Source organism: Gossypium hirsutum, chromosome A10 (genome assembly GCF_007990345.1).
Source record: "Gossypium hirsutum isolate 1008001.06 chromosome A10, Gossypium_hirsutum_v2.1, whole genome shotgun sequence".
NCBI classification, from domain to species: Eukaryota; Viridiplantae; Streptophyta; class Magnoliopsida; order Malvales; family Malvaceae; genus Gossypium; species Gossypium hirsutum.
In genome coordinates this window covers 110,862,577-110,883,558 of record NC_053433.1, presented here as the reverse complement: position 1 = coordinate 110,883,558, position 20,982 = coordinate 110,862,577, and the positions used below count along the sequence as shown (strand labels likewise).

Below are 20,982 nucleotides of genomic sequence, written 5' to 3'. Positions count from 1 at the left end.
CCTTGAAATCGAACCCGACTGTACCTTTCAGGATCTAAAACTTCATTGATAATTCTGTTATCAATGTTCTCAAGATTAACAGAACTATCAGTCGAAGCAATCGCTTCATACTCCGCCTTCTTCTCCTTTAGTTTCTCCTAAAAAATCAATTAAAGAGTTAGAAACGAAATATATAATAAAAAGGAATGGAACATAAACTTAACATTATTTAAAACTAGTAATTACGAATTAAACCATAATTAATTAAACATTAAAAATATTTATAATAAATCAAATTTTATTAAGTAAATATACCATAATTTCTCTAGCTTCAGATGTCATAGGAGATCCATCTTTCTTCTTATGCGTAATCTCAAAAAGCTGAAGGCGTCCAACTTTTTGACCAGGAGAGATTTCCTACAATAAAGTAGTAAAAATATTATTTAATAGTAGAAAGTTATTAATATTTGAAAGAATTAATAAATTCATAATACCTCGGCCTCAGCTACAGAAGAAAAACTTCTCGGCCTTGCCGTGTGTGTGAATTTTTGTTTTTTTCTGCAGCTTGTTCCAACCCGCTCACAGTCCTACATAATAAAATTATTATTATGTATATAGTAAACACTATATATAAGAGTTTGGAAATACGTAATACCTCTCCTTTCTTTGAATTCCAGAATCTAATCGCATCTTCCCATTGGTACCTCAGCATTCCCAGTGGGACATTTCTCAATTTTTTCTCGAGGCTTATGTCTTTCTTAAAATATAGTTTTTTCAAACTGCTTTTATGGTCTCTCCATTTTTCCCAATGCCTTCTTGATATAGTCATCGGAGACCTCTGAAGTAAATCTCTCCTAAAAAAACACAAGTTTAGAATGTAAATATAAATGAAACTTAAACCAAAGTATTATAAATTACATTCACGTTTTGTTACCTTAATATTATCCAGAGCTTGATTTTTGTTGCTATCAGGCATGTGATGCCACGATTCGTAGTTGATAGGCAACATATTGGCATTTCGTGATATAATGCCCAAATAGCCTGCTAAAAGTCGAGCTTCAGATCCAATAGGTTGACCATAACTATTTCTACTTACTTTGACACGCTCGACAGGATTTAATTCGTATAAATCTTTAAGCAGCGTACATCCTCGACCCCTGCGCGTCCCACCACTGTCAGCTGAAAAACGGTATATTATTATTATATTAAAATTGACAAATAAATCAATAATAAAATTTAGCACATGTAAAATGAACTTAACATTACTTTGAAATTCTGCAGGCTCGTCAAGTGTCTCCGGCACATTCGAAGATCCAACAACTGTCTGCTGTTCACTATTTGCTTCTTCTGAATTTGGAGTATTCTGGACAATACTTAAATCTCGTAATCTTCTTCTACGCATTTTCCTGCAATACACATAAAATAGTTAAAATTTTAGTAACAAATTACAACAATAATAGTACATATAAAATAGTTAAATAATATAACATTACCAAGATTAAAATTATAATATTACATATAATTAAAATATCATAAAATCTTACTACATCATTATTCGTAAATATCTTTATCCACATCATGTCGAACCCATTGATGTTGTCTACTAGTACTAGGGATATTTTCATCTAAGTTTTGTTCTGGAAAAGGTAATGTTTTTGATCTTTCGATGATGTCATCTCTACTTCCATTACCCATGCCGAACAAGTCTCTAGGGGTGTTCCGGAGTACAACATACCAACCCTCATCAATTGGATCTTTCGAATAAAAAACTTGTTTCACTTGAGAAGAAAATACATATGGCTCGTCCATCAATTGTTGTCCAGTGTGAATCAAGCGAGAGAAATTAACCATTGTAAAACCAAATTGATCTTTTTTAATTTCGCGAGCAGTATTAACATCAGCCCAATCACACCGAAATAAGACAACTTTCCATCTGCCATAATAATCCAATTCAATAATATCAGTAAGAAGTCCGTAATACTCCACATTACCCTCAACCGGATTACTGTCCCTAGCACTAGCATAACTTGTAATTGAAGAATTAACAACAATTCCACAATTTTGAGTTCTCCTCATTCTCTCGCAATATTTTGTATGAAATATGTATCTATTGATGAGAAATGCACTATATTTTTTTTATTACTCTGCTCGAACCTTGGGAAAGCCATTTAATTTCGTCATTGACGTCCCTCCCACTCTAAACCTATTGAACCGAAAGTAAATTAAGTAATTATAAATGTATTATGGAAAAACATTATTATTTGATTAACTAAATTTCGCGATTATATGTAACTTATTAACTTTAGTTACATACCGTTTGGCTTAACCATTCATGAAAAGATTCTGTGAATAACTTATTAATCTCTCGATGTTGTAATCTTCAAGAGCGTGCACGAGATCTCAAAATTTGTTTGTACTCACTATGTTAAAAACAAGTTTAATTGGTTAGAAGATAAACAAATCAAAACGACGAATATGTGAGGAAATTTTAGAACTTACTTGCGTAACGGTTCAACTGAATCGTGGTGAAAAAGTACATATCGATGTGCTTGTATCCACGATATATCATCTAATTCTGTAATTTCAACTTTGCCAATTGGTTCTCCATAACTTTGGAATAAATAAGTTTCGGCCAAGTTATGAGCATTGAGCCCAGCATTTCTATTTGGTCTATTCAATTGTGTTTCAACATCTTCTAAATATCTAGAATAGAAGGTCATGCACTCCTCTGCCAAGTAGCCTTTAGCAATTGATCCTTCTGGATAACGCTTATTGCGGCAATAAGATTTCAATTTGCTTAGGAACCTAAACACGATATACAATATTTATCAAAAGTTGTAACTAAATGTATAGAGGCGAATGAATAAATACTTGACAAATAAATTAGCACTTTTCTATAGGATACATCCATCGATAAAAAACCGGTCCACCAAGTATTGCTTCGTGAGGGAGATGGATTACCAAGTGCACCATAATAGTGAAGAAGGAAGGTGGAAAGATCTTTTCCAAATTGCATAATGTCAAAGTAGCTCAATCCTGTACTTTCTTAAGTTCTTCAACATCCAAAAATTTGCCACAAATAGCTTTCATTATATTAGATAGTTCAATTATACAGGACGTCATATTTTTGACATGCAGCACCGTAAAGCAATTGGGAGTAAATCTTGCATCAAGATGTGGTAATCATGTGATTTTAATGAATATAATCATCGATCTTTAAGACTCACACATCAAGATATATTTGACGCATACGCATCTGGGACCTTTATATCCTTTAACACCATGCAAAACACCTCTTTCTCTTTCTTTGACATTGAAAAAATAGAAGGCGGCAATCGATATTTCCCATTCGAAAGTACTTGAGAATAAAGATCACGCTGAATTCTCATGTCAACTAAATCAAGTCAACTCTGAAGATTGTCTTTTGATTTTCCATCGACATTTAAAATTGTCCCAATTATGTTCTCGCAGACATTCTTCTCAATATGCATGACATCAAGATTATGGCGTAAAATGTTGCCAATAAGGCAACTCAAAAAAATACTCATTTTTTTCCACAAGTCTGCCTCATTAGGATCATCCTTTTCGTCAGATTCATCTTTTGGTTCATCCATCAATCTTCTCCTTATTTGCGTGATAGGTGGTTGATTCATCTTCCCGTAACTAAAGTTGATATCTTTTAACATAAACAAGATTTCAGATCCAACAGTCTGCTCAGGAGATCCTTTGTACTCTTTAGTACCGTCAAATAGAGTCATCTGAAATCTAAATTTATGATTTCCATCTAACTACCAACGATGGCCCATGTAAGAGAACTTCTTCCCATTATACAACCACTTCGAACAAGTTTGCGCAGCACAACAAGGACAGGCATAACGTCCTTTAGTACTCCAACCCGATAAATTAGCATAAGTAGGGAAATTATTAATTGTCCACAATAAAGCTACACGTAAATTAAAGTTTTCCTTTCTTAATACATCATATGTCTCAACATCCGACCATAACTGTTTTAACTCTTCAATAAGTGGCTGCAAATAGATGTCAATATCATTTTCGAGACCTTTCTCTCCAGGGATAATCATTGATAAAATAAATGAAGATTGCTTCATGCAAATCCATGGAGGCAAATTGTAAGGAACAAGCACTACAGGCCAAGTACTGTACGAAGTACTCATGATTTTAAAAGGATTAAAGCCATCAGCTGCTAGCCCAAGCTTCACATTCCGAGGATCACTTGCAAAGCTTGGAAATTTACTGTCAAACGATTTCCAAGCTAAAGAATCAGCAGGATGCCTTAATAATCCATCATCGGTTCGTTGATCATTATGCCACCTCATAGAATCAGCCGTCTTTGACGACATGAAAAGCCTTTAAAGTCTTGGTATTAGGGAAAAATATCGCATAACCTTGACTGACTTCTTTCTTAATTATACCCCACCTTCATCCCCATTCACATCTTCTGTATTCCCATTCATCCAATGAGACTTACCGCAAACATGACAAGACTGTTGGTTCTTCTAATCACCCCAGTACAACATGCAGTCATTCGGGCAACTATGAATTTTATCGTACCTAAGGTCCAAATCTTTTATTAGTCTCTTCATATCTTGACAAGACTGGAGGATTTTTGTAAATGGAAACATCTCTCTCAGAAACTCTAGCAGCATTGTAAAAGAGTTTTCGATCCACCCTCCCAAACATTTTAAGTGAAATAGACGAATGCAGAAGGACAATTTCGAATATTTTGATCCCTAGTAAAGTTCTTCGTTCATTTCATTAAGTAAATTGTAGAACTTCGCCGCTTCTTCATTTGGCTCCTCATCAGGTGCACTTGTTCCCGTTTCGCAAAAAACATTTCCACCAATATTACAATCGTCGGATGCAATAAAGTCAGGTGGAAACGATTGCTCACCATAACTGTGCATATTAAATGCATCCCGCAACATACCTTCCATGTCATCTTGTCTAACATACTGGTGGTAATCAGTGTCAGGATAAGTCAAATTAATCGTTGAAGAAGTTCCACTAGATGTACACTCTCCATGGAAAATCCATTTTTTATACCCCCGAATAAAGCCATCAACAATTAGATGTTCGTAGACAACTTCACGTGAATTCCAATTGATGTTGCCACACTTCTTACACAGGCAAAGAATCATATTCTCTTGGCTTGCATTTTGAAATGCAAAATTTAGAAAAGTTTGTACTCCATTTCGATAGCCGTTGCTTACCCTTGACAATTTCATCCAACTCCTATCCATTTCGTAGTTCTTGAATTCTAAAGTTGACAATAAATTACACGGGTAAGTTGTTTATTTATAACTCTAATTAAGTTATGTAAGTTATGATATGATATATATTTATGTATAATGTAAGTTATGTAAATTATGTAAGTTATGTAAATATAAGTTATGTAAGTTATGTGAGTTATGTGAGTTATGTAAGTTATATAAGTTGTATAAGTTATGTAAGTTATGTAAGTTATGTAAGTTATGTGAGTTATGTAAGTAAGTTATGTGAGTTATGTAAGTTATGTAAGTTATATAAGTTATGTAAGTTATGTGAGTTATGTGAGTTATGTGAGTTATGTAAGTTATGTAAGTTATGTGAGTTATGTAAGTTCAAGTATATATTTTATGTACTAGTGATGTATTCAAGTATATATATTTTTAGAATCTTATAAATTTTGCATATTAATAATTTATACAGTATAAATTCTTATATATTAAAATGATATAATATTTTAATTATTTTCAGCATTCCATTTTCTTAGATTTAATATGTTCTTATATATTAAACTTGACAATAAATTTATTACTTCAGCATTCCATTTTTTATACCTCAGAAAAAAAATAAAAATAAAATTTGACAATGTGGAAAATCACATGGAAAAAAATTTATTTTAATTAAATAATATTTATAAAAATTATATTAATTTAATAATATTTAAATAAATTAATCCAAATTATATTATTAATTAATCCAAATTATATTAATTAAAATAAGATTGAACATTGTTTTAATATAGACATGTGTTTTGCTTTTATTTGACAAATCACATGTGCACTTAAAATATAGATGTACAATAGTCCACACTTAATTTAATATTTTTTTACAAGTCATCTTTTCTTAAGTACATGTTAAAGCATTGTGTGAACATCCGTATTTAGTTTAAAAGCTATGATTTATTTTGAATAAAAAGTTTTAACTTAAATCATAAAACGGACGATAATATTTGTGAAAAAACGGACGAGCATATTTCAATAATAATTTAAATTTAATTATAAAAAATATATTAAATATTTTATTAAATATTTGTATCGGAGATGGGACATATTATACGAATAATTTAATTTATTAAAAATCGTGATAGAAATATAGAAATATTTAATCACAAATTACAAAAATAGGGTAGAAAAATTCACGTGACAAATACACCGCAGATTTCCATGGAGAGACATCAAATAAAGATTTAGCAAATTAAATAGACATACCTCGTAGAAATTGTAAATTGGATGGTAGAGTCAATTCCAGCTCAATTCTAGCAAATTAAATTACACCTGCAAACAATGAACAACCATGAAATTAAAAAATTAAATAACATACGATATCGTTTTTTATTCGTGATAGATTATAGGAATGGATTTGTTCAAAGTTCTGAAAGAAAAATGCGAGAAAAATTTCAATTCATTTATATCTGAGAAAATTACACTAATTCCTGGAGATATATCTCATGAAGATTTGGGCATTAAAGATTGTAATTTAGTACAAGAGATGTTGAATGAAGTTGATGTAGTGGTTAACCTTGCTGCAACAACCAACTTTGACGAAAGGTAATATATATATATATAAATATATATATTTATATATATTGTCTTTCAGTAAATCAAATGATAGTTAATGTCTGCCACTCTAACTATGCCTTTGAATATATGTTGTCAGTATATTAAATATTAGAAAATTATTTTTTAATTATAATTTAAATTATATTTGATGTTTTTATTCTTATTTTTTTCATGTAGATATGATGTGGGACTTGGTCTCAATACATTTGGAGCTAAATTTGTTGCAAATTTCGCCAAGAAATGTGTGAAATTAAAAGTTTTGGATCATGTATCCACAGGTTAGCGAAAAATAATGGTTTTTTTGGTAAAAGTGTATAATAGTCCCTATATTAGACATTAATTTTGAGAAAAAATTATTGAATAAAAATTGAATGAACAAAAATTGCTAGGTGCTTCAGACAAGGATATTTAGCAAAAGTTAAAAGGTTGCAAATTGAGCAAAAATTCACTTAGCTCATGGAATACATGGTAGATTTCAATGGAGAGACATCAAATAAAGATTTAGCAAATTAAATATACATACCTCTTACAAATTGTAAATTGGATGGTAGAGTCAATTCCAGCAAATTAAATTACACCTGCAAACAATGAATAGTCATGAAATTAAAAAATAATCCGAGGATAAACAAGGATAGTAATTTGAGTTTTTACATTAAAAAAATGTACTTGAAAATTTATAGACTAAAATGGAAATTCAAAAACCCTTTGAAATTAGATTAACATGGGTTTACTAAATACGGGTGTTACTATCTGCGTGGTATATTATTATACATATATTCATATTATATGTATTTGCTTAATATGGTAACTTATATACATATATTCACAAGCAGCTGGAAGAAAAACTAGAAGAAAATAGGGATGAGTTCCTTACTTTATACTTCAAATTGCATTTTGATCCTTTTATTGAAGAAAAATATTTAATTCACTTAATTTTAGCGAAAGACTTATTTGATCTAATATATAGGGATCAGTTTGTTAATTTTTTCCAAAATGTAATCCTAGATATAATATAGGGACTGCTGGTAATTTTACCTTTTTCAATACAATTACATGATTTTGAACCAATAAAATGTAATTCAAAATGTAATTGTTTTAAACCAAAAACAATCTAATTAACTGCTATAATGAAATCGATTTCTGGTTGGATTTCATGATTTTGATTTTTTTAGGACAACACATGGTTTTGATGCTTACATCTAGCAGGCTAGTATCAAATTACCAAGAAAATGAATACTCCCTAGTCCCTAGACTAGTCCTTGAAACATATGCAAATGAAATTACACTAAGATAACTGGCATAATTAGTGTGTGATGATATGTGGAAACATCGAGCTTTTCTTTTTCTTGGTATAACCATATGTATACTCATTCATTTTACGGTCTCAAGGATAGTATTTAGGTAAAACCCTCCCAACAGTAATGATTTTAGGATTTGATAACCCTTTCTAAGGTGGAAAAAAGTAAGAAAAAAAGAAAAGAAAAGATTAGACAACAAGAAACATACAAATTCAGTGACAAGAACATCTGTTGTGTGCTCCCCAATAACATCACCCTGATAACCATCTTTCCAGAGCTCCATATTTTCCTGAAAAAACGTATGTTAAAATTATAACCAGATGCATGCATAAACTATCATGAGCCATTATCAATTATTCACGTTAAAAGGGTAATAAACAAAGCATTCCATATAAAGAATTTGTGGAGATAAAAAAAATAATACGAGGAATAATAAATGAAAATGATTATAGCCCAAGTCAACGAATAGAAAATGAAAAACTAGTAAACGGAATTTGGTTTGGTCAAGCTACTTATAAAAACAAAATGGAATCAAACTATAAAGATGAAATACAACAGCCAACAAAGATTACATTTTCTCAACCAACATATTAAGTAGTTCGATTCAGCCAATTTAAGAATTTTAAACAGGTGACACGATATAGATGTCTACTTCAAACCATATTCAAATATTATTGGAAAAACAGATTTTCTGCTTGCTCGATTGTTATTTTCAAAATAAATCAGCAACAACAGCAAAGCAAGAGAGAAGGCAAAGCAAATCAAGCAGTCAAAGCCCAAAAGTGAAATTTCTTATGAAAGCTACTAGAATACGAAGTCTAATCAACAAGCGTAAGTAATTCTCGTCAAAATTAAAAGCCTAATCACAACTTCAGCTCTCATGTCATTTACCCTGCATATAATTTAAATACATGTGGCATCAATGAAATGATTAAAACATGAATTAGTAATATATTAAATATATAAACAATATGGCATCAATGGGAAAACAGTAACTATTGTATATGAACAACATGAACACAATACCTATAGTATAGGACTCAAAATTCCAGCTGCAGCGGCGTAGAGAAGAGGCAGACGCAGACGCAGTTAGGGAAAATGAGAGAAGAAATTAGGTAAATGGGGGAATGAGATCGAGTTTAAGTTGGGGAACACGAAGACGCAGTTAGGGTGCAAAATCAAAATTTTTGATTTGGGGTTATGGGATAAATACTAATACCTGAGCAAATCAAAGGGACTTCGGGGAAAACAATTTGAGGATATCTCTTTGGGGGAAATTATAAGGGATTTCTAAAATTAGGGTTTGGAAGTAATAGGAAATTTTAAGGATTTCTAAAACAGATGAAGTAAAGAAAGTAATCGGGGTAAACTGAACTGGGGAAAGTAAAAGGCAAATGGGGTTCAAAAAAACGACGACGTATTCAATCTATTCAAAAATATTTGTGGCGTTTTTATAAAGTTCCACTAATTAGAAAGGCTATAAAATGACGCAGTTTCTGCAATCTATTAATAGATTTTTGTGGTGTTTCTAGCGAAAACGCCTGTATTTCACATCTTTTGTGGCGTTTATAAAAGCGCCACTAATAAAAGGCTATAAAATGATGACGTTTTGAGATCTCTTTAGATGTTTTGTGGCGTTTTTCCAAGAAGCGCCACTAATAACTTGGTAATAACAACGTCGTTTTGCAATCTACTAATAGATGTTTGTGGCGTTTTCTAGTGAAAACGCCGGTAAATCACACCTTTTGCGGCGTTTATAGAAGCGCCACTAATAAGAAGGATGTAAACGATGCCGTTTTACATTCTCTTAATAGATGTTTTGTGGCGTTTTTTAGAAACGCCACTAATAACAAAGCTTCAAAACGACATAGTTTAAAGTATTAATACATGTTTGCGGCGTTTTTTTCTAAAACGCCACTAAGTATGCAATATAAATCCTTTTTTTTCTCTTTTATTATTATTATTATTATTATTATTATTATTTACTATTAATACATGGTTAAATTTTAATTTGGTCTCTCTAATATATTTAAATTTCAGATTTATTTGCATATACTTTAATTTTTAATATCATTTAGTCTATATATTTTATAATATTATTAATTAATCTAAACAGTTAATAATATTAACTTTTTATTAAAACATTACATGGTAATATAAAATTTGAATATTTAGAGAATAGAGATTGAAATGTGGTTTCCCATTTTTTAAATGTTTGTGTCGTTCTTTCACATTAATATATATATCAATATATATCCATATGAAATTTATTCTTACAGGTTTAGGATTTAGTATTTAAGTAGTATTTAAGGGTTTACTGTCTATAGTTTAAGGTTTTATGGTTTTGGATTTAGGGTTTATGGTTTAAGATTTAGGGTTTATAGTTTTAAGATGTTTTATAATTTAAGGTCTACTGATTTAGGTTTACAGTTTTATGATTTAGGAATCTATATTTAAGGGTTTAAGGGTTTAGTACTATTTATAGTTTAGGGTTTTATGGTTTAGGATTCAAGGTTTAATATTTAGGGTTTAAGGTTTATAATTTATGATTTACGATTATAGATTTAGGGTTTAAGATTTAAAGGGTTATTGATTTAAGGGGTTAGGGGTTAGGGTTTAGAGAAAGCCATATAACATTGATTTTAACAGCTTCGTAACTTAATTAAATGAAAACTTCTAAATAGTTTATTTATCAAAGTGTAACTTTTCATAATTAAGTAACTAAAATGAAATTAACTTTCCTATAGCTAAGTGAATGGTGTAGTTAATTTATATTGTTTATAAAGTCGCTTTTAGATATGATCAAAATAAAATCGAATTCAAAAAAAAATAAGACCTTATTTAATTTGTTATAATTTGGTCCTATCCAAAATAGATAGTTACCTATATATCCATATCAATCTGTTACTTTTTATTTATTTATTTTTCAATAAATAATTTGTTACAATTTTAATATATTATCTCTTTTACAATTATATAAGAGATTATTTAATTTCATATATAAATTAAAAAACAATAATTAATCTAAACCCTAAATCCTTAACTATAATTTCTGAAACCTTAAATCATAAAACATAAACCATCAAGCCTAAACCCCAACCCTTAAACTCATAATCCATTAACCTTAAAATAGTTTAGATTTATAGCGGCGTTTTTCAAAAAGCGCCGCTAAAACCCAAACTATTGCGGCATTTTCTGAGGAAGCGCCGCTAATGCCACTGAAGCTCAAAATAAACGACGTCGTTCTGTTTAATCTTTTAGCGGCGTTTTTAAGAAAGCGCCGCTATATATCGACCTATAGCGGCGTTTTGTTAAAAACGCCACTAATGTTGGATCTATTGTGGCGTTTTTTGGGTAGCGCCACTAATGCCACTGAAGCTTAGAAAAAACGATGTCGTTCTCTTTAATCTTTTAGCAGCATTTTTAAAAAAGCGCCGCTATAGGTCAATCTTTAGCGGTGCTTCCTTAAAAATGTCGCTAATGCTCGATCTTTAGTGGCGCTTTCATAAAAACGCCTCTAATACTCGATCTATTCTATTTTTAGTGGCGTTTTCTATTCAAACGCCGCTAAAAACGCCCCTAAAACTCTATTTTGGTGTAGTGGCACAACTCCACCTTCAACCGAACTGTATGTGGAGAACCATTCTCTATTGGGAAATATGTGGAAAGAACATCCCGAATCTAGGATCCACTTGGACGTAAGCTTGGAGTTATCGCTCGTTGACACTAATAAGAAATCATCACTACTTTCATCGGTCAAATTAGCAGCAGCTACATCTTCCTCATTACTTTTAGTAGCTCTTTTATTTCGCAGTTTATAACAATCTGCTTTGACGTGACCTAACCTTTTACAATAGCGACACATTTTGTCTTGCTTCTTTGACGCTACCAAAATGGAAACTTGCCTATCTGTCTTGCTTTCTGAACCAAGCTCATTGTCAAGTTTGTCTCTACTCAACAAATGACCCTTCATATCTTCGAATGAGAGTTTGTCTCTTCCATCAATCAAGATCTCCTTAAAAGACTTGTATAAAGGGGGTAAAGAGCACAATAATAGTTGATCTTCATTGTCAATCTGAACCTTAGCGTTCTTTAAATCATTTAAAAAATTAATAAATTGATTGATGTGATATCTAAGAAGCTCACATTCGTTCATGCAAAACGTAAATAGACGTTGTTTCAACATTAAATAGTTAGCCAGAGACTTAGTCGCATAAAGAGTTTCTAACCTTTTCGATAAGGCAGATGAGGTCTTCTTCATCAATACCTCCTATAATATTGTATTCGCGAGGCACAATTGCATTGCAAACAAGGTCTTTTCATCAAGTTCTTTCATTCTGGTTGATTTAGATTCTCAGGCTTTTTCTCGATAACAGCCTTTTTCAGGCCAGTTTGAACTAGAATTGTCATCATCCTAACTTGCCACAGATTGAAATTTTGTGACACCATCGAACTTCTCAATTTCAAACCTTGTTGCTGTCATCTCTGAACGGGCTGATCTACAAAAATTGAATTAGCTCTAATATCACATGTTGTTAATTGACCCGATTAAGCAACAAATAAGTAAAAATAACAGAAGAAATTGAGAAATTGAACACACAAATTTAATGTAACGTCCCAAAAATTGGGCCTAGAAGAGTTGGGCTTTGAGTCTGGGATTCGGATAGAAGAAAACCTGAATATTGAGAAGTTTTAAATATTACTAGTGTTTAAAAAAATATATATTGATAAAATATTTATGTTATTACTAATATTTTAATTTTTATGAAAATTATTATCATTATAATTATTAGATACAAATATATTTATAAATTATTATTGTTAATTTAGTGTTTAAATTAAATTATTATTAGAAAATTTTACTGTATCTATTTTTATTGATTTATGGAAATTATAATTATTATTAGGAAAAAATATATATTATCGTATTTGAAATTTTCATTATTATGGTTATTATTATTATTATTTTAGTTTTTAAATAAATTTAGAAGTATTTAAAGTATGGGAAAAATTCGATCCAAGACTAGCAAAAATAATTATTTTTGTTTCTTTAGGGGATCTGGGCATTAAGGTTTATTAATAAGTGGGGCTAAAATGGAACATAAGGAGGAGTCAGGCCTAGTGGTTAAGCGTGTTAAGCAGTAGGAAAGGAGCAGGGGTTTGATTCCCTGCGTGTGCAACTGTGGGTTTTTATTTTAGAAAAACCAAGGGCTGTCGTAGGTAAGCCTTATTAATCGTTCAGGCTAATTCAGGTCAGAAGCAAGTATCTGGCCCAGTGGCAAAGCACGCTAGGAGGGCGTGGGAAGTGCCTGGGTTCTCAAGGCACGGAGGGCGCAAATTGGGTTTTTTTAGTATACAGGTTGCGGTTGGAATAGGCCTTAAAGGAAGTTGCGAATGCAGTTTGACACAAGGAGAGCCTGTGGCGTAGTGGCAAGCAACGTATGTGTGTGTTTAAGAGGTCGCAGGTTCGAGATGTACAGCAGGCAAAAATTTCCTTTTAATTTCGCAAGTAACCGGAGCTTCAGCAGGTAAGGTTTATAATTAATTGTAACCATATACTACCAAAGGAGAAGCGTGGTGCAGTGGCCAGTAGCTCAGGTGTGGGCGCATGGGCAGACGAGGTCTGGAGTTCAAGCCTTATCTCACGCAGGAGTGGCTTTGTTTTTGCTGCACGCATGGGGAAGGAGTTGGAGTCTGACCAGGACTCCTAGCAGCGTGCTGAAGCGGTGCAAGCAGGTGGATAAGGCTGCTCTGATCGGTTGGGGAGTTTGAATGAAATTCAAACTAAGTTGGCCAAAAATCAAGGAGCAAATTAGAGAATTGAAATTTAAAAAGAATTCCTATGCCGAAATGATTTTTTTTTTTTCCTCCTATTTTTTATTCTTTTCTATCCTTCTCTCATCTCTTCCCCTCCTCTTTTCTTTCTCCTCTTAATTCTCATCCTATCTTTTTGCCGAACCTAAATCCTTCATATTCTTCTTCTTTTCTCTCTTAAATCCTCAGCAAACTGGTTAGCCGAATTTCCATTGAAGCCAAACCTCGTATCTTTTCTTTCAAAACCGAAATCTTACTACTTTGAGGTACTACAAAGGTCGAACCCTTGGTTGAGTATTTTTTCCTTCTTGTGTGGTAGTTGGATCTACAATCGATTGGGAGTAGTGTCATAACAATATAGGTAAACGCTCGAATCTTTCTTTCGTTATTCATGAATTAAGGTAAAAGCCGAAAAACCCCTATATGCAAAGGGTGCCTTTTGATTGTACTCAAAAGGTTTAGTGGTGATATCTGATTTGTTTTCCTATAGTGTGGATTAAAGGCTACTAATCGAAGGCTTGGATATTTGGAACGACCAGAAATAGATCTAGTCCATTTTTTTCGGCAAAGGTAAGAACACTAGTGCCTAAAGTGTTAATGGTCGATTTTTAGTAAGGAGTTTTGCAGATAAGTTGCTATGGATTCATAGTTAACGTATTAGTAATTGATTGTAGGCAGTTCGTGTGTGGAACTCGTCAGCGTTTCGTCACAAACAGGTGTGTAAACGACACCCACTCATAGACTAGATCGGTAAAAGCCGAAAAGCCGAAAAGTCGGCATTTAGGAACTTGCGAGCGTGCGAACGCTTGTGAGGTGGTTTGGTTGTTAATTTTGATAATCGCAAGTAGTATGATTGCAGAGTGCGTAATTTCGTGCACTTCGGTATATTTGGGCTTAATGGGTCGAAAATAGGTCAGTGGGCCAACGGGCCCGATTCGGTAAAAACGCTCAGTAAGTGCTTCTGTTAATGTGTTAATGGTTAGAATATGTATGTCAACTCTAGAATAGTAAATTTTATTAAACTACCCCTAAGTATGAAAACTACAGTGTTACCACTAGGTGCTAAATGACCGTTATACCCCTAGGGTTAATTTTGACTAAAATACATGATATTCTGATTCTGTTTGTTATATGCCATGACATGTATATCTGTTGCATGGGGTTGGGTTTTGTTATGGAGGAAGAACCCGTTCTGGTGGCTGTACCACATATTCTGATATAAGCGGCTTTACTGCGGATTATAGTTAGTGCCGCAATCGGTGCTAACACTGTAAGTGTAGGGATGGCATGGGTGATTTATTCCCCACAGGAAGTGTAGGGATGGACGGAGGCAAGTGCAGGGTTGGATGGGGTTATCATGCATTAATCATATGAGGCTATTTTGTTATGGGCCAACTGTATTGAAATGGGTCCAACTGTATTAATATGGGCAAGGCCCAATATATCTCGACTTGTAATAGGGCTACGGCCCAGATTGATACTGACATGGGCTAGGCCCAGTATACTCTGTTACTGTAAGGGGCTATGGCCCAGATTAATATTGATATGGGCTAAGGCCCAGTTAACACTAAATTCTGAATAGGGCTTAGGCCCAGTAAAGCTTGAACTGATTTGGGCTCTGGTTGGGATACTTTACACATTGAGTTTTCCAAACTCACCCCCTTTTTCCCATCTTTGTAGGTGAGCCTTAGATCGATGGACTTGGAGCTGGGCGAGATTCAGAGTGGCCACGAAGATTAAGTTTTGTTTTCTTTAAAATAAGTTTTGCATTTATTATTTTGATTATTTTTATTCTGGTTAAAGTTGTAATAAGGCCGCTCTTTTTATTATTTTTAGTATTTTGGGTTATTAAATTGGTTAGCTCTAGGGCGCGTTTTATAAAAGTTACTTATTTTTAAAATATCACGATAACCGAGCAAAGCTTCCGCAACGTAAATGTTTTCAAAGGAAATAAATATTTTAAATAGACTTAAACTTAATTTGTTGTTCGTGGACAAGTAATAAGCTTAAAGTGTGGCAATGGATGTATGCATGTCTAGGATTGGGTCATGGAAGAGCTAGGTACTTAAGCAGTCTAATTGACTCACCTCCTCTTTTCTTGAATCCTACCTGGTGCGTAGTATCCATTCACTTTAAGCCATGACAAAGAAGGTTTGATACTTAACTGTTTTTTTGAAATAACATGATTCTGCCACTACAAAGGTTTACAAGTTTTCAAAGTTTCCCATAAGATTTTACAAGGTTGTTAACAATGTTTTGATTATTACAATGAATCACGTTTTGGAAAAAAATAAGGCTAAGGTTTTATTCAAGTTAAACGATGAAAGTTTCTAAACATCAAGAAGGGTTTTCAATGAAAACATGATTTTCGAAAAACACTTCAATGTGACACGCCGGATTCGATTGTAACGTCTGGGCCAGGTTTGGGGTGTTACATTTAATGTGGAAAAACCCATCCAAAGAGGATAAAAAACCACGGGTAAAGATAATTTTACTATAATGGCAAAAGAACAAAGAGTACAAAAGATAGAGATAAAAACTAAACCCTAAAAACAAAGAACCCTCAAAACGTAAACACAAAATTTTCTAAAAGTGTTATAAGTTCTAATCTCTAATGGTTGTGTTTTCTGAGGTTGTAAAAGAGCCTATTTATAGGCTCAATTCATAGGTTCAATTCATAGGTCAAATAATAATAAAAGAATCTAGACCAATCAGAGTTTGATTGAAATAAATAAACAAAATTTAACTGAAAAATTATTTCTCAAATTTGACTGAAATAGGAACCATACTCAACAACGTGTATAATTGCACAAATTTGAAGTTCATGTAGAATTTTGAGATTTATCCCTAAAAGAATAAAAAGAGCAAATAATAAGAGAAATATAAGAACAAAAGAGAAGTATGTATTTTATTGATTAGCTTCTCCAAAATTTATATTTATAGACATAAAAAGTATACACGATATAAAACTCTACGTTTAATTACTATTAAAATATTAAAGTACATCAGACTCATTTTAATGTTGATGGATATTCATTTAATAATAAAATATTTATATAACACTCTTCATCAATTATATTTTAATTATTATTATTTGTTCTTTCTGACAAATTTTTAATGTTTTGAGATAAATTCTAGATAGATAGAAGTAATTTTTCAATATCGACCTCCAAACAGAAAGGAAGTGAAATGTTAATCAATGAAGAACATAGTAATTTAATTATGGTTTTTCTAAGGACTTTAAACACATAATATAATTGCAGTCACATGCATGGCACATAAATTACACACAAGCATACTCATCAGTTTGACCACTTATTTACCAAATCAATAAGGTGATGGTATCACATTACAATTAAACATATATTGCATGTATCTTATCAAATTTCTTAACATTTTATCACTTAACTAACGTAATTCAATTTAATGACTGTATTTGTGAATACATTTATTTAATAATTGTTTAAGAAATAATCTAATCATCCAGATTATTTTATTACTCTTTTTTATACAACAAAGCGCTATGGTTAGCAATTGGAAAATTGGTGTGAACATGCAGATGATGGAATTTCAAATATCGAAATGACTTACAACGCCCCAACCAAATACACCAAGCTCATAAGTGCCTAAACTCCAGAAATGCACACATATCTCGTACACATAATACAAAACCATCCAAACACGAAATAATAAAAATAGACAATATTGTGAGGGATGAAGCCAAATTTTTATTAAGGGGTCGGAATTAAATTTTATATATTTATTATAGTAAATATGTAATTTCACCATTTTAATAATCTATATTTTTATAATTTTTAAAAAATTAAATTAATAATTTTATAAATTTTTAGGTGAAAAAATAATTTTATTATTATTTATTTAAAATTTTATAAATTATAAAAGAGTCTAAATTAATTTATTTTCTTAGGGGAGGCCCCAACCTCTATCAAACCCCCTGAATTCGCTTCTAAATACTACTAGATCCTAGTGATAGTGCCACCTATATTCAACTATTCTAACTTATGTTTACCAAGTTCATGACATATATTCACATGCATATATTCAAATAAGATTTAAACATAATAAAAATTCATTGAATTTATATACATACCAAAAGTTTCAAATTCGAGTAAAGCAGACATCTCATTTTAGCAACGGATTGTTTCTATAATTCGAATTTGCAATAATGGTCAAATATTAACTCAATTTAGATTAAAATTTAATTCCATAATATAACATAAAATTTCCAAATATGAACTAATTAAATCAATATATCAAATTAAGTTCAGAATTTTAGGCTAAATATTACCTTATTCTCATGCAAGTATTAAGTATTACATTATGCCAAAACTCAAATTCCCAACACCAAATATTTCGATCCACAATTACTAACTATCAATAAATTTAGCAACCAAAATTCAAACATGAAAGCAAAAAAATGAGCAATCTACAAAAATAGTCACTTTTGTTTGCCTCAGGTTACATTTTAGTCACTTATGTTTGAAATGTTACGTTTTAGTCACTTATGTTACTATTTTGTTATGAAGTGATCACTCTACCATTAAGTTCCATTATTTCTCTAACGGTAATCCTACATGGCAGTCCAACTAGATTTTAGATACCAACTTGGATTTTTAAATGGGATGAAAATAGATTTTTAATTAAAAAATTTAATTAATTAAAATTTTTAAACCTAAACCTTAACTTAAAAATCTGTTCATCTCCTCTTTTGAATTTTTCTTTAGTCTCTTCTTTTTTTTTCAATGGTTTTTTTTCATTTGATTGGAAAAACTATTATTAAGATCAAAATAGTTGAAATCAAATTGACTGCTTCATAAAGATGGATTCAATGGAGGGTTCAGGTATGTCTTCTTTGCATTCCTCTATCTCTTTTATTCAATACTGAAAAACAAAAGATTGGATTTTTTATTGTTTAATGAAAACCCTAAATTAAAATTCTTGATATGAATATTAACAACTAAAAGAATTTCATATCAGAAAAAAGGGATACTCACAAAGGGATTGTGAACAAACAAGCCGATTCAGATCAGAAAAAATCGGATTGAGAAACTAATTATTCAAGAACGTGAAGAATTGGAAAATACAATGATTGTAGCACCCCAAACCCGGCCCAAATATTATGGCCGGATCCGACATGCCACATCGAAGCGTTCAAAACATTTTATATTGTTGATCCAGAAAAACCTACTTAGTGTTTTAAAAGATAATTTCATTATAGGTTAAAGTGAATGGAAGCTGTGCACCAGGTAGGAAATCGGAAAAGAGAAGGTGAGTCTATCGGACTACTTAAGTACCAAGCTCCCTTCGGATCCAATCCTAGACATGCACACCGCCATTGCCACACCTTAACGTCATGTATATTTCTAGGAAACCGATTTGATTAAGTCATTTTTAGGAAAAGTGATTAATTTTGGAAAATACTTTCATTGCGGAAGCTTTGCTTGTTGTCGTGTTATTTTGAAATCAATTGTTGTTTTTTTTTTTTGAAAACACGCCCTAAAGCTATCCAATTTCAACAGTTAAAATAAGTAATACCTATCTTAGTAATACATATTAAAACCATCAAAATAATTAAGCAGCCTTATTACATTTAAAAACCCAAACCTCAACGTAAATAATAGGATGTCCAGTTCACCAGAAGAAAACCAAACTTTCAGAACGGGTGGCCACTCCGAATTCCCTCACAGCTCCAAGCCCACTATGGTTGGGGATTTCCTGCGTGGATGAAAATAAAAGGGGTGAGTTTGGGGAACTCAGTGTGTAAGGAAAACCCATTCAAAGCCCAAGTCAGCTCAAGCCTATTGGGCCTAAGCCCATTCAGGTAACAATGGTACTGGACCAGAGCCCTTTTCAGATTACAATAAACTGGGCCTTAGCCCCTTATTCAGATAACAGTATGGCCCATAGGCCCATTTCAAAATACATGCAACATCAATAACATATGCAAGCCCATTTGGGGAGACTACTCAACCCACCAACCACTACACTCCACCCGTACCAGCCCTACACTCTATGTGGGGAATAGCTCAACCCACCCACCCCAACGCTCCACAGTTGCAGCCTTGCTGCTCAGTTAACAGTAAATTGAGGCAAAGCCTCCAGTACGTGGACAAGCCACTTTCAGTACTTCCTCCGTCAATATCCCAATCTCATGCATCAGATAATAACAACATGGCATGCGGTAAATAACAACAGTCAAACATGCATTTAGGTCAATTTAACCCTAGAGGTATTTTGGTAATTTATCTACTAGAGGTAAAACTGTAAATTTTCCACTTTTAAAGGTATTTCAGTAATTTATCTATTTTAGGGTTTTTCATGCTTATTCCTACTTTTCACGTACTAACAAAATCACGTACCGAGGGTTCTTACCGAATTGGGCCCGTTGGCCCATCATTCCAATTTTGGCCCATTAAGCCCAAAAATATCGAGGGCACAGAAATCATGCACTTTGCAGTCCAAATTTTACAGCTTACCAAAAACATTAATCGATTTACCTCACGAGCATTCGCACACTCGCAGATCTACAAAATACCGGTTTTCGGCATTTCGGCTTTTCGACTTTTGCCGATCTAGACTAAGAAAGAGGGTGTTAGTTACACACTTGTTTGCGACGATATGCTGACGAGATCCACACACGAACCGCCTACAATTGGATTACTAACACGTTAATCTAACTATTCAAATATAAACTACGTATTAACCCCTTACAATATTCAGCCAACCACACCTACAGATCATAGTAAGCTTATAAGAAATCAATAAACAACTCATTAACAAATTTTTGTCAATGTTTACCACATAATCATAATTTCACTGCAAGCTGTCTTCCTGAGCAACAGTCACTAAATCATTTATAACTGGAGCTACGAAACTCCAAATCAAGTGCCGTTCTTTTTCCCTGAAAATAGACTCATATATATTTTATCCATAAAATTTTTAGAATTTTTGGTTTGGCCAATCAATACCAGATTTTTCTCAAAGTTTCGCATGTTTCACTGTTTGACTAATCTGACCACTCTTCA

General features: G+C 32.3%; 1 long non-coding RNA gene across 1 annotated transcript; it reads left to right on the top strand.

The window, feature by feature from the left end:
- Positions 1-13,711: 13,711 nt before the first annotated feature.
- On the top strand, positions 13,712-14,652 carry LOC121207711 (uncharacterized). Its single transcript, XR_005902832.1, has 3 exons — positions 13,712-14,297; positions 14,427-14,506; positions 14,611-14,652. It is a non-coding gene; the product is annotated as an uncharacterized lncRNA (long non-coding RNA).
- The last annotated feature ends 6,330 nt before the right edge of the window (positions 14,653-20,982 follow it).